The sequence below is a fragment of the Anguilla anguilla genome, chromosome 9 (genome assembly GCF_013347855.1).
Source record: "Anguilla anguilla isolate fAngAng1 chromosome 9, fAngAng1.pri, whole genome shotgun sequence".
In the NCBI taxonomy this organism is placed as follows: Eukaryota; Metazoa; Chordata; class Actinopteri; order Anguilliformes; family Anguillidae; genus Anguilla; species Anguilla anguilla.
In genome coordinates this window covers 3313018-3327522 of record NC_049209.1, presented here as the reverse complement: position 1 = coordinate 3327522, position 14505 = coordinate 3313018, and positions in this window count along the sequence as shown.

Here is a 14505-nt window from a genome sequence, read left to right as displayed (position 1 = left end):
CCAGGAAATTGGCATGTTGTAAGGGGGAGGAGTAGATATGGGGACCGTCTTGTCACACACACATACACACACACACACTCACGCTGACACACACACACTCATGCATATACACTACGCATGTACACACGCACACACGCACACACACATACATACACACACACACACATACACACTACACAAGTGCACACACACACACACACACTCACGCTGACACACACACTCATGCATACACAGAACGCATGTGCACACGCACACACACATACATACACACACACACACTCACACATGCATACACACTACACAAGTGCACACACACACACACACACACTCATGCATACACACTACACAAGTGCACAGACGTTGACACAAACAAATGCATATACACTACACAAGTGCGCGCACACACACACACACACACACACACACACACACACACACACACACAAACACATACACATACATACTGTTTACTGCAACTTCTCGATGCGATAAAGAGAAGCGGGCTGTGATTAGGGACGTGTGGGCTGAGTGGGTGGAGCGCTTGGCCCAAAGTCGCACTGGACTAATGACTGGGTCCTTTCAGTGCCCGTTGTGCCTTCAATACATGCCCAGAAAGCCGGTCAAATATGGCATCAAAATATGGGCGGCCTCTGACATCCAGTTAAATCTGACTACAACAACAACAACAACAAGGGAGGAGTGGACAACAGTGATATGCTTACAGGGAAATACAGCTCTCAGAGGATGACAGCCCATCGGACATCTTTTACAGTAGCATTTATCAGTCTGCATACGATGCATTTGTCATTGGAAAAGCTCTTGTGAATTTGTTCATTATGGCAAGATATCAAGACAAACAAAATCTCAGTGTTCCTCTTTTTTTTAGGACTACTCAAGGTCAATTCTCGGTTCGTTATCAAGGGACCTGTCCTTGGAACACTCTACCTTACCATTTATTATTATGACTTTCTTTGCTTTTATCTATTTTTATTTCTCTCACATTTGTTTTAATTATTTCCCATTGTATTTTAATTATTGAGTCTAATGATGTTCTCTGTAGGGGAGGGCCTTGAATAACCCGTTGGGTTTTTTAACCTCTCCGAAACATTTTCTATTAATCACTGTAGGGTTCAACTAAGGACAAATTAATATTTGTGGGCAAATAAATAAAGATTTTTTTAAATATCTGGGAAAATATCTTGGATATTTACAATGAAATGTAAATCGATTCTAGGATTCCCTCCTGTGGAACAGTAGTTCTCAACCCTGTTCTTTGAGATCTACCATCCTGTAGGTTTCACTCCAACCCTAACAAAGCACACCTCATTCAACAGAAAGAGATCTCGTTCAGCAGCTAATTAGTATAGGTCAGGTGGGCCTAATTAGGGTTGAAATGGAACCCTACATGATGGTAGATCTCTAGGAACAGGGTTTGGGAGCCACTGCAGTGGAGGCTTTTTTCTGCATGTGTGCATTACCTTTTTTTCCCTGCAGGTGGTGGCATTGAGCAGCGCAAGAGAAGAAGACCGACGAAAATGCGAAAATGTCCACTGAAATAAAGTGGAACACATTTCTAAACGTGTTCTTACTTGACAATTTCACACACTGCCAATGGCAGTATTGCTGGAATGAGGTCGCATGGTTCACATATGTATGAAAACATATGGACTAAAACATTTCTTTCTTGTTCATGTATTGATTTATGCTTTTATACAGAAGTTACATATGTTCAAAGTCAGGGCATTTTAGTGGAATGTAGCTATTGGAGGGACACCCTCAAAGTGAATGTCAATCAATCATTGTAATTGATATTTTAGCCACAAGTTACTGATAACTTCGTGAATGACAGCTGAAGACCTCTCTTGTGTCCCAACAACATCTTTTTGCGATCTGACCTATGGTTAAAGCAGCAGGCTATAAGTGTATTGAGCTAATTAGCTCAATTAGTCGGTGTAATTGGTGACCGCGAAAACCTGCATACACACCCGCCCTGCAGGGTGTGTGTGTGTATGCCGACCTCTGGATCAGAACAGTGGTTCCCGGTCCTGGAGTACCTCTGTGTATGTTGGTTTTCGTTCAAACCACAATTGCAATCCCAGAATTTTAATAAGCTGCTAATTTTTCCAGTTGAAAGACTGTGATTGATCAATAGATTCCTGAACATGTAGCCAACCACATGTTTAATTTCCTTAAGGTTAGGCTCATTATAATTTGCTTTGCCTTTGAATAGCTTTAGTGGCCAGGTGTCCACACTTTGACGGATGAGAAGCCTATTGATTTACTTTGGTCAGTTATAAAACCAACTTTATTTTATGCTGATCACCGGACATGGCAAGGTCGGAGAGTGCTATTGCACAGACACTCAGCAGATGGCGCTATGTGACCATTGTCACGTTTTCTTCAGGCTTTTTCAAACAAAGAGCCTTACGTACTGCAATATGACATACTGCATGAAACGTATAACATTAGGAACACATTATTACTGCGGCAACGTAGCGGTCACAGTTACATCTGCAATTAAATGAGCAAATTCATTGTCTGCCATCTCTGCTAAGAAATTATCAGGAGCACAGCAACATATCAGCAGCCATGCCACCTTGTACCTGCCTCATGGTGCCGGACTGCTGAAGCTAAGAACATATGGACTTCGTACCTGGAAGTGAGATCTCCCGCAGAAAACCCAAGTTGCTACTGGAAGAGGCGGTACTGGGCCAGTAGGTGGCGCTCTACTCTAGACCCATAGAAATCCACAATGTCCCACCCAAGAACCTGATGATTTAAAGTATTTTTTTCCAATCAAAGCATCAGAAATGCTGTTGCCAGCTTCTGTTTGTAATCGAAACCGTTTCCTTTTTTTGTGTATGATTTGTAAGCAAATAAAGCACAAGCATCATGGACAGCTCCTTTCCTCTCCCTTCTCCTCAAGATATGCTCAGACTTTTAGCAGTTTCCTGTTTCATTCCTGCTTTTCAGCTTAAGCTACAGCTCCAGTACAGTACATTGCATATTATTTGGCAGAAGCTTTTATTCAAAGCGATGTAAAATAAGTGCAGGTCATCAAACTACAGAGCACAGATCCGATAGGGTACAATTCTCATTAGAAGAACAAGAAGATCAAGATACAAGGATGCAAGTGTTATTAGACAGTGATCCAAGATTGGGAGTAACCCTGCAGAGGAGTAGTGTTAGAGTTAGTCAAGGTGCAGTCTGAACAGATGTGTCTTTAGACCACATTACATGGAAACTGCAAGGAGATATTATCTCATAATGAACAGTACTATCACATACATCATTACATAGTGTTACACACATAAAACAGCGAGTACCTAAGGAAGCTTATGAATTTTCATGGGACAACATGATTGGCAAACCTTCACCAAAATGTTTTACTTTGGTGAAAAACCCTTCATGGGGACATAGCTTTTGAGCCATAGACGCCTCTTTTCCTTTGGTACCATGGTGTGATATTGAAAACAGCGTATGAAAAGGGTGTTTATAACGCTCAATGTTAAACAAAATCCCCTTCCTGTCAAATACCATCTTGAGACGCCTCCAACTGCAGGTCCACACAGTGAAGCACAGCTAGTTTGTTTTGACGTTTATTACCTGAAGTAAATCTTTATGCATACACATGTCCCAAGGGAGCAGCTTGGCTTAGATACTCCGCATTACAAACGAAACGAAGCGCAGTGCGGGCAACATACAACCACCACCAGGAGTTTACTACGGCTATAAAACTATTAGCAGAGAGACAGAGAACCCCCACAGGCATGAGAAAGAGCAAGAAACCTACCCAACCACCAAGAGCCTGTCTCTTCGGCAATGGATGGCATTGGGGGGTAAGTGGTAAATGGACTGCATTTATATAGCGCTTTTATCCAAAGCGCTTTACAATTGATGCCTCTCATTCACCAGAGCAGTTAGGGGTTAGGTGTCTTGCTCAAGGACACTTCGACATGCCCAGGGCGAGGTTTGAACCGGCAACCCTCCGACTGCCAGACAATCGGTCTTACCTCCTGAGCTATGTTGCCCCAAGTACATGGTTCTACATGCTGAATGAGAGGTATGTCACACATCTTGCAATGCAGAAATCCCCCCCCCCCCCACAAAAAAAAGAGAACAGTTATACAATAGCTATTAGAAGCATGTGGACGTTCTACTGTGTGGAAACCTTGGCCAAAACAGCTAGCGCAATAGCGTGGAGATCAAAGTGCCGTTAGCGCTGTTCAGAAACAGGTAGCGGCGCTCGGGCGAACATCGGCGTTTGCTAGAAAGCCGGGGAGTGTATCTCCTGCCCGATCCCGTTTGTTTTAGTAAAGTTTTTCCAGATGCGAGAGTGGTTCCAGACGCGCGCGCGTGTTTACACGAGGCCCGGGCTTGCATTGTTGGCCATGCACACACGCAGGGCGGAAGGTCAAAGATGCAGCCCAGGGTGGGGGCGGGGAGAGGATTGTGCTGAAGTGACGAAAAAAGGCGAAATCACAGTTCCCCTGGGCAATGTCTATGTTCGTACGCCTCGTTTAATGATTGCGGCTGTATAAATACGACTTCACTGCTTTGAAAATCTAATTAAAGATGTTTCATCTCGATGACAACCGGGGCACAGCACAAAATAATTAACAAATGACTTCTGAGCTTCTTAGTGGAAGATTTATTTGCGGGCGGGGTGTGTGTGTGGGGGGGTGGGGGGGCGGATGGGTGGCGGCTGGAGGGGTGAACATGTTCAGCTCTGCCATGAGAATGACGCAGAGATGACCTGTCAACATGTGGGGAGGGAAAGGGGTGTGGGGTTCAAGTTTCAAATACTGTCAGTCATCGTGGGGGGGGGGGGGGGGGCGGGGGTGAATTCCCAGGGGCAAGAGATGACAAAGTGTTGTTCCCACTCTTTTTGCATCATCGCGCTGACGTTCCTTATCCAGTCACTATTCCACCGGCCTTGCACCTACGGCCCAATCACACATAACCCCTATCCTGGCCCAACACCTTCTTTGTGTGCACATGATTACGCTTGTGTGTATGTGTGTGTGTGTGTGTGTCAGAGAAAAGCCTTATTTGGCCCTGACTGCAAGCTGGAACGTCGATGTCGACCGTGCGCATGCCTTTTAAGAAACCACCGCGTCAACAAAGGCATTCCGAACTTTTAACGTTCCCAATATGAGACCAGAGAAACGACGTCAATATTGACACAGGCTTCCTCAATTAGGGCGGCGGTGCAGCGCGAACACGTTCGTCTCCGCGGGTGGGGTGTGGGAGGGCGGGATGGGGGGGCTGCATGTCCTCCCTTTAAAAATAGCTGCCTGGGAGTTCCTGGGATGTCTGAAGAGCTTTTAATTTGCATTTGTTCTCAGACTCCAAATGGAGCCAAGACGCCGGAGTGGCACAGAGACTCCCGTAGATTCCCAGACTATGAGTCCCGAAGGTTTTACGGCAGCCGAGGGAAAAGCCTGAGGCATAACAAGAAGAGCATATGTCTGAGCCGTCTGCGACTCAGACACGAGACACGGTTGCGCCGCGCAGACTCTCTGGGTCACGCTGAGGTATGCTACCATGCCGGGATTATGACCCCTCTCCCCCGCTAGCCACCACAGAATCCTCGCTGCTAGAAAAGACATAAATAAACAAACGATCTTGAGAGACACAAAGCAGCTGCTGTAGTCTCGTTCTTTCTTTTTCTTTTTTTTTAAATTTTGTATTATTCTCGTATAACCAGGAGGAATTAGGGAACTTTTTAAAGTTCATCTTGGAAGAATTTCCGGCTGCTTTCGAATGTTAAGCGACCACAGCGTGCAGCGAGGTTGGAAACGTAGAGAAAGTGGGTCAATTTTTTTTGTTGAGTTTTTGTGTTTAGGCGGCCTCCGCGCAGTTAAAATAAGCCATTTTCATTTGGACGGCAAGGGCTGACTGTGTGCCACTCAGAGAGACCAGTGTAAAAAAAATGTATTTCCTCTTACATGTGCTATAGTAATCAAGACCTACGGAGGCTCAGAAATGCTTCAAAGAACTGTTCACAGAGGGATTCCAGACCCTCCAGGTCTCCTGTGCAACTCATTTTAAGTTGGATTTGATCGGCGCAGACCAAAATTATGCCTTTACTCACCGCAATCTCTTTAAAACTATTTAAATTCACGGATGAGACATTCCACAATTTCCACAAAACCCTTTAATCCTGCCATTCACAATAGATGGCGTAATATGTTAACTGACTGACAGCGTGTTTTATTGATACTCGCGCGAGCGATTGGTTGGGAAATAGGCCTGCACTTTTGAATTGGAATATTGAGGTATGCATTAAAAGAATCATGTTATTGCTTTGCTGGATAGGAGAAGTTGGGAACTACTGCCGAAAACTCCCCCTCCCAAAAAATAGAGTTGGAACCCCATCTAGCTGCTACAACGAGGGCTCTTTCCGGTCAATAGTCAGCAGATATGGAAAATTAATTGGGTGTTGAGGCGCGAGCTTCAAACCGCGCTTCAAAACCGAGGTTAAGTGAGGACAGCGAATGAGCCCTGGAACGTTCTTTTGATTTATTTTCAACTGTCGATTCGACCAAAGACAACGTCTGAGCTCCCCCTCACCCCCCACCACAGAGGTATGCCGTTAATGAGACAGAAACGGAGGATGGTCTGGAAGCGATTATGCAAAGAAGGTAAAGCACTCAGCTACAAACTCACAAAAGGCCGCGAGAGAGAGAGCAGCTATTTGGAGGGAAACTGCAGTGGGAGGCTCCCTTGATACATTACACACATAGTTGGATGCCAACAAATAAGGTGGGAATCAGAGACTGTAAAAATAGGTGGGGATATAAACAAGCAGTAAAGAGTCGCATTGGCGAAGAGCTTGGAGACTTTTTCCGCCCCGTGTGCTCGAGTGTAACTATGCGCAAAGAGCAAGGGGGACGAACTTAAGTTGTTTGTGAAGCCACAATAAACGCAAATAAGCAGCTTGTTTCCTCTCCCTCTCTCTCTCGTTCGCTCTGTCTCTCTCTTTTACTGCAGAGCTCAACATGTTATGAAAGCGGCATAATTGGGCTGCAAGGTACAGTTAATTCTTCTGAAAGAATCCGTCACAAAAGAAGTAAAGGTATCCTTGCACCTGGAGGAATTGCACAATATAAATGCTAAGGAAAATAACCGAGAGCGGCCATTTCCTGTAGGTGTGTGTTATTTTTTTGGCAGCTCCTGTGGGCGCACAACTTATAGAAAAAAAAAATGCCAGGAGACATTCCTGGGTAAAGGTTAGAGGGCCGGAATATAAATAAGAATTCCTCCACGAGACGGACTCTTTGGCCCACGGAGCCGCTCGCGTTCTGTTATCAAGGCCTGCGAAGACCGGCTAGCAAGATAAATAACTCAACTTTTACAGCTTATCCTAATGCCTTTCTGTGGCCATCACGCAAACCACCTACAGAAAACCTGTAAAACTGTCCTCAGAACAGTAGGGGGGTTTGTTGCTCTCCCAAAAGAATAGCCGAGGGTCCAGTTAATATTAGGCTACTAAAATGAAGTGGAGCATTCCAAATTTGGAGAAAAGACAGTTTTGTAAAAAGCCAAGAAAGAAAAAAAAGTTATTTTCATGATTTGGAGATTAAATGTCATTGGGGGAGAACCAGAATTTTATTGGAGCATTTAGTTACTTTAGTATGTTAATCGTTGGTAATGTTCATCACTGGTTATGTTAATGTTTGGTAATGTTTATCTTTGGTTATGTTCATCATTGGTAATGTTTGGTAATCTTCATCATTGGTAATGTTTGGTAATGTTCATCACTGCCGTAAATGTAGGACCGTACAGTCACGTTAAACGGACGCCGACGCAGTCTGACCTTCTGAAAAACGCTCGTCCTCGTCTACGACAGAACCTTTTTAAAAAATTAAAAAAAAAATTTGGTTTGTGCATTTCAGCTACAACAAACCCTGCTTTGTTTCCTGTACAATACTGCCTGGCCTTTCGAAAAAAAGAAAAAAAGTGTTAGGTTCTCATTTTATGTGCTCCTGCCTGCCTGCCGCTCCACCTCAGTCGGCCATGTCACCGTTCGTCATGTTTTCTTGCGAGGACTTGCGCGTGACTCACGCCTTGGCGTCTCCGCGCTCGCGGCGGGCTGCTCCAGCGTTTCCACGGCTGCAGGCGAGGGCCGGTTCAGCGTCGATTCCCTGCCACCGAGAGGATCAGATTTTGTTTTTCCATATCAGTTCAGAAGCCGGGGAGAGGAAAGTTAGGACAGTCACGCGCGTCTTATCCGGTCTTTGCTGAGGGTGTTTATTGTTAATGTGGCATTTCAACCTTTTGAGAACAAAGGCTAGAAAAACAGGCTCACGTGAGCATTTTTAAATCCTCAAAGATCAAACAACAAACTCATTAAACTGGGCATCTGAACTGGAATTACACCCAGATTTTTAACACCACACACGTGAAGAACGATAAATACAGCATTTATTTGCGCATAACTCATTTTCAACAAACATAGCACTCAGCATCCTGTCATTCTCCAGTCACGACATTGTGATCAGTAGGACACAGCCTACCCCATTATCAGATTATATAGTCAGGACATGTAATTTGGCAGGTGTTTCCCATACTATACAGTACACGATTAGCTGAGATTGACTTGCTTTGGTTCACAGAACGGTGATAACAACGCCAGCCGCGGTATGTGCAATGCTTTAAATCTTCTGCTTCATTTTGACATTTGCCAGCCGGATAATGGCTAATTACACAGCCAGTGCGCAGTCTGTTCTCGAGCACAGACCTCGTGTTCAGTGACGATGACGCTGTTTTTTCCGTGTGCCCCCCTGTGACTGAGACATTGAGAAAGGCCTTCCCCCCCTGTTTGTGTACAACTTCAGTGCCACACAGCAGCTGTGGCAACATGACAAAAGATGATTGAAATTTCGCAAACAGCACCCTGTCTGTACCCACAAGAGGAGTATTGTGTGAACCAGAGACCGTCGACCGTTCCAACTCCTTTTCAAATGTCTTGGCACGTGTTAAGTCACTTTTGAAAGTTGCTTTCCGTGTCCGATTGTGAGATGAACTGATGAAGCACGAATGGGATTTTACTGTATTTTTGTGGCTTATATACCGAAAAATATTTCTAAATAATAAACTTGGGGTTCGGGGGCCTGAGCCTGTATCCCATTTGATCCTATTCAGAATATGAAAAGAAGTATGTCCCAATATAAACAATATAGATGCCTGCAATAAATGTTAAATAAGCATACCCCTCTCTGCAATTCGTTCTATTTTAAATGCATTTATATATTATCATAAACTACAATGACAGGGAACTGCAAGTCATCTGCTTGTGGAAAAGCTTTCTCCTAATGAGAAACAGGGACCTTCATACCTGTGTTGGAATCTCAGACACACACACGCACATGCAGACACACACACCTCAGCTGGAATCTCAGACACACACACGCACATGCAGACACACACACCTCAGCTGGAATCTCAGACACACACACGCACATGCAGACACACACACCTCAGCTGGAATCTCAGACACACACACGCACATGCAGACACACACACCTCAGCTAGAATCTCAGACACACTCACACACATGCAGACACACACACCTCAGCTGGAATCTCAGACACACACATGCACACACACACACACATGCACACAGATGCAGACACACACACACCTCAGCTGGAATCTCAGACACACACATGCACACACACACACACACTCACGCACGCAAGCACGCATGCACACACACACACACACACACACACACACCTGAGCTGGAATCTCAGACACGCACGCACGCACACACACACACACTCACGCACACACCTGAGCTGGATGGCAGCCAAAGCAATCAGCTCCTGGCTAGCTTTGCCAGACCTCAAGGACATCCACTCTCCTGCTGTGTGACGGGCGCAGCCGTGCCGTGCCGTATTCACAGTGCCATGCCATATTGACAGTGCCGTGCTGTATGCCCCCCGCCGTGCCGTATTCACAGTGCCGTGCTGTATGCACCCCGCCGTGCCGTATTCACAGTGCCGTGCTGTACGCACCCCGCCGTGCCGTATTGACAGTGCCGTGCTGTATGCACCCCGCCGTGCCGTATTCACAGTGCCGTGCTGTATGCACCCCGCCGTGCCGTATTCACAGTGCCGTGCTGTATGCACCCCGCCGTGCCATATTCACAGTGCCGTGCTGTATGCACCTCGCCGTGCCGCGCCGTACGCGCCGCGCTGGAGCACACGCCGCGACCCCGGGAACCGTTCCGTCCGCGGGGGCCCCAGAGTTTTACGACGCCTCTTCGGTCATGAACTTACGGGCGCCCCTCAATCAATCCTCTCTCATTGGCTACGGGGGGAATGTCGAGTCACATAGGTGCTGGTGGAAGGTTTATCTTGGGATTTGTTGCCTGGCAGTGGGGAGGGGGGAGGGGGGGGGGGGGGTTCCGTTTGCAGTGCATGATGGGAAGGTCCATTATGTGTCATCCCTTGGCTCGTTCGCCTCTCTGACCGGCGTGGATTGGGCCTCGAGAGGAGGCTGTAATACCATCAGTCCTTGTGGTCTCCCTAAGAGAGTGCCCCAGCGGGTTGTGTGCTGTACAGTACAGTGGGAGGGCGGAGGGGAGATGGGGGGGGGCGATGGTATGACTTTGAAGACTGCTTCTTGATGTTTGACCCTTCTGACTGCTGCTGCTTATTACTCAGGCTACTCATTTGGCTCAATGCGAGGAAGACCATGGTCAGGTGTGCTCCACATGACAGAATTCACTGTTTTAAGGAGATACATATATTCTGTCTTACTGGCAGCTTCCTCATGTCGAATTTCCTTTGATCCCATGCCCAGTTTAACTCAATATATACTGAACATACGCCTGTAGCCTTGGTGCACTTAAATGGCTATCGTGTCCTCGGTCTTAATTAAATCTGCGCGAGTCCATAACTTTACAAATGAAAACACTTATAATCCTTAATACAATGCACGATGTGAAAGGCTGTCTGATTTTAATCTCTCAGCTGTTGAGCTGCATTTAGTGACGGCTACAATTCCAAATGCTTTAAGTAATAACCTGGAACATCAAATGCCTGCATAAATCTGCTCTGCAATGTGACCTTGACTGCAATGTGACACTGCGCAACCGTATGGTGCGGTAGATGACGCCGCGTGTAACAGGCTTAATAATAGCATAGTTGATCCTATTAAAATGGAAGCATCTAGAATATCGTGTTGTAAGTTTTTATGACATATAACAACCTACCAACAGACACATCAAGGTCACCTACTGTGCAAATTTCTCTCGCCTCTTTTGCATCAGTATATTGACACATCTCTAAGGCCCAGTGTCGATCCATATTAATAGCCAAAACACACTAACCCTAACCTCTCTCTCTCTGTCTCTCTCTCTCCCTTCTCTCTCTCTCTTTCTCTCTCTCTCCCCCTCTCCCTTCTCTCTCTCTCTCTCTCTCATTCACCTTTCTTCACCAACCACCCCCCCCCCTTTCTCATATTGATCTGGAAGACATTAGGAAACATACATGCTCTATCTGAACACAGCCGAGTGTGTCTTGTTCCCAAGCACAAGGATATTACGCTTATGAGGGATTTTCAAGAGCAGGGCCCCATCGACAGGGAATTGCAGCGTTTAGACTCGTTTATAAGTAGCTATCACTGTGTCCACCAGCTGCCGTGCAATCTGGTTGGATGACACATCAAATGCGGGGTGGCGCTTATTAGGGTGTGCAGGCACCCGGGGGGGGGGGGGGGTGGTCCAGCTGTGAGGTTTTTGTTGGGGGGAGAACAAACCAAGGAATGCAAATGAGATCAGCGCTGGATACAGACCTCGTCTAAGATGGAGGGGGCAGCGGGGGGGTGGGGGGAGGGCAGAGGGGGCAGGGGGGGTTAGGATGTTCCCAGGGCAGGGAAACCTTTCCCCTCTCTCCCATCACCCTGAGGGGTTTGTGTCGTGCTGAAATGAAGCCTCATTCTGTAACTCAGCGCGAGGGTTTTGGGTTCCCAGAATTTATATTCATGATCCAAGAAGGGTGGCAGCTCAAGCTGAGCAAGAGGCTGTTAGCCCACAGCTGAGGGAGGAGGGTATTCTCACTGATACGGAGAACAGGGCGGGGGACGGGGGACGGGGGACGGACTGTAGTATGGTGGTTAGAGAACTGGGATTGTAACCTTGAGGTTGCGGGTTCGAATCCAAGATTGATTCCCAGGTAGGATGGTGGTACCCTTGCGCAAGGTACCTTACCCAAATTACATTTATATATATCCAGTTGTATAAATGGATACTACATAAAAATGTGAAAGTTGTGTCAAAGGTGGAAAGTCCAGGGGTTCAGCAAGTAAAAGTCCTGCCCATTAACTCAGCCAGCTGATTACACTAATTAGTTCTACCTGCTGGCTGAAGATTTGCGCCAAATCCCAGGCGATTGGAACGAAATACCGGAGAAGAGTTTTACTTTATGATTTTCCCACGCTGAACAGTGCAAGTTGCTCGGGGAATACGAGTATCTGGTGAATGACTGCAATGTAATGCAAATACGGGCCCTGCTTCAGGCACCTGCAGCTGCGAGCATGTGGGCGAAACTGATTTATGGTAATCATCGCAGGTTAATATATCACTACTTGAGTTTTCCCCCGTTCGTAGAAAACCTGGCTCCGGCATCAAACCCGGGGCTGACTAGGCTGCTGTGTTAGCCTGAAACAATGCGACTGGGCCGGAATCCAAGCCTGAGACTTTCCTGTTCTGCTGCAACACCGCTTTCCCTCGTGTTCAGAGAAAAACGAGCAACCTGCAGTGGTTTCGGCCTACTTTAATTAAATGAAATTAAATTTGCCATATCATCAGTGGAAGCCTTGGAATTGCAGTGACAAGTTTAAAATGGATTGGTGAAGGCTTAAAATGGATTAAGAAAAGGGAGTCTATCTACTGATTCTTTTGAGGCTCTATGTGTGTTTCCTACTTCTTGCTTCCACCCCCCTGGACAGCATAATCCCAGGACATCTCTTCAGACCCTCCATGTTTAGATCTTGGAATTCATCCTGCATCCCTTGGCCCTATTTTTCTAGGTAATTAACCATTTAAGGCAACGGACCACAAATATGTCAACGGAATGTTCTCAACTGAACGTTCTAATGGTGATGTAACAGTCACTAATGGTAACTGAAAGCAATGGAGTTCTAGAACACTGATTTAGAATTTTGAAGAAGAAAACAGTCCAAAAAACCTATTCTTCAAAGGGTTAAGGATTATTAGTTATTTCAGCATGCTTTATGTACTTAAATGGATGTCCACTTTATAATTTCCCTAAGGGAACTTCCCTACGGGATCAATAAAGTTTCTATCTATCTATCTATCTATAATGGAATCAAATGATTGTATGTATTATTATGGTGTCGATTTTCAGTTGTATTATTATTTATTATTAAGTTGCACATGCACTTGCCAATCTGGAACTTTTGCTAAAATAACTGTGATCTATGATGATAGCTTTTCATCATGGATTTAAACATCCTTCATTATTTGCTGAACACCAGAATTAATGTATATAAATAGTGCAGGTCATATTGTACAGTATGCAGCATTTGAAATGCGACATGTTGTTGTAGTCAATATATTTCCAAAAAAACACAGTACCATATGATCATTAAAAGCATGCCATACTCGATTTCTCTCAAACCTACTGATGAAGAACACTCTGTGACTTTACATAGAACATCACTCTTTCTTAATTTCATTTCGTACTGAGGCGCTCTCTTAGCCTTCTGTTTATTTTTCCTTCCATTTAATCAAAACGCGACATTAAATATTCAGCCGGAGCACCTGGTGTACGTGTGATATGCGCTTCTGGCAGTGTCCAAGGGCAGCAGCCGAATGTAGTTTTAAGCTCATCGCTATGGGCAACAGATGAGTTAACACTCAACAAATGCACCCCCCGAAAGTTCTCACCCTTCCCGTGATTAAGAGACTCATGGGGACCATATGAAATGCGATAACGCACACACATTTTTGACATCTACTAAGAGCCGCTCTCTGATCCAAGAGTACTGTAGTGGGATCTGCTACCAATCTTCCATCCTGCTTTAAAAAAAATAAATAAATAAATAAATAAATAAAAATGCAACCACATTAATCAGACGGAATCACTTCCATAAATGTTCCTCTTGAGAGCTCAGGCCGTTTCTCTTTTGTACCACCATTGTTTCCAGTGCATGTCACAGGAATTACGATTTTCAACGCTGAGAAGGTTGTAAATCTCCCAGACGCCGTACGTCACCAGGCCAAGTCATTTTCGGGGTTTTTACGCTGAGAAAATGTTACCAGCTCTACATCTGCAGCCAATAATCAATGTCATGGACCGATGGTATTGATTCTGCTCTCCAACTAACGCCAGACCTATGGATCCTTTTAAATATTTTGGACACAAAGTACACATACATGAAAGAGCGTGCACACACACACACACACATACACACACACACACACCCACACATGCACACACAGACACACACAAATGCACGAATGCACAC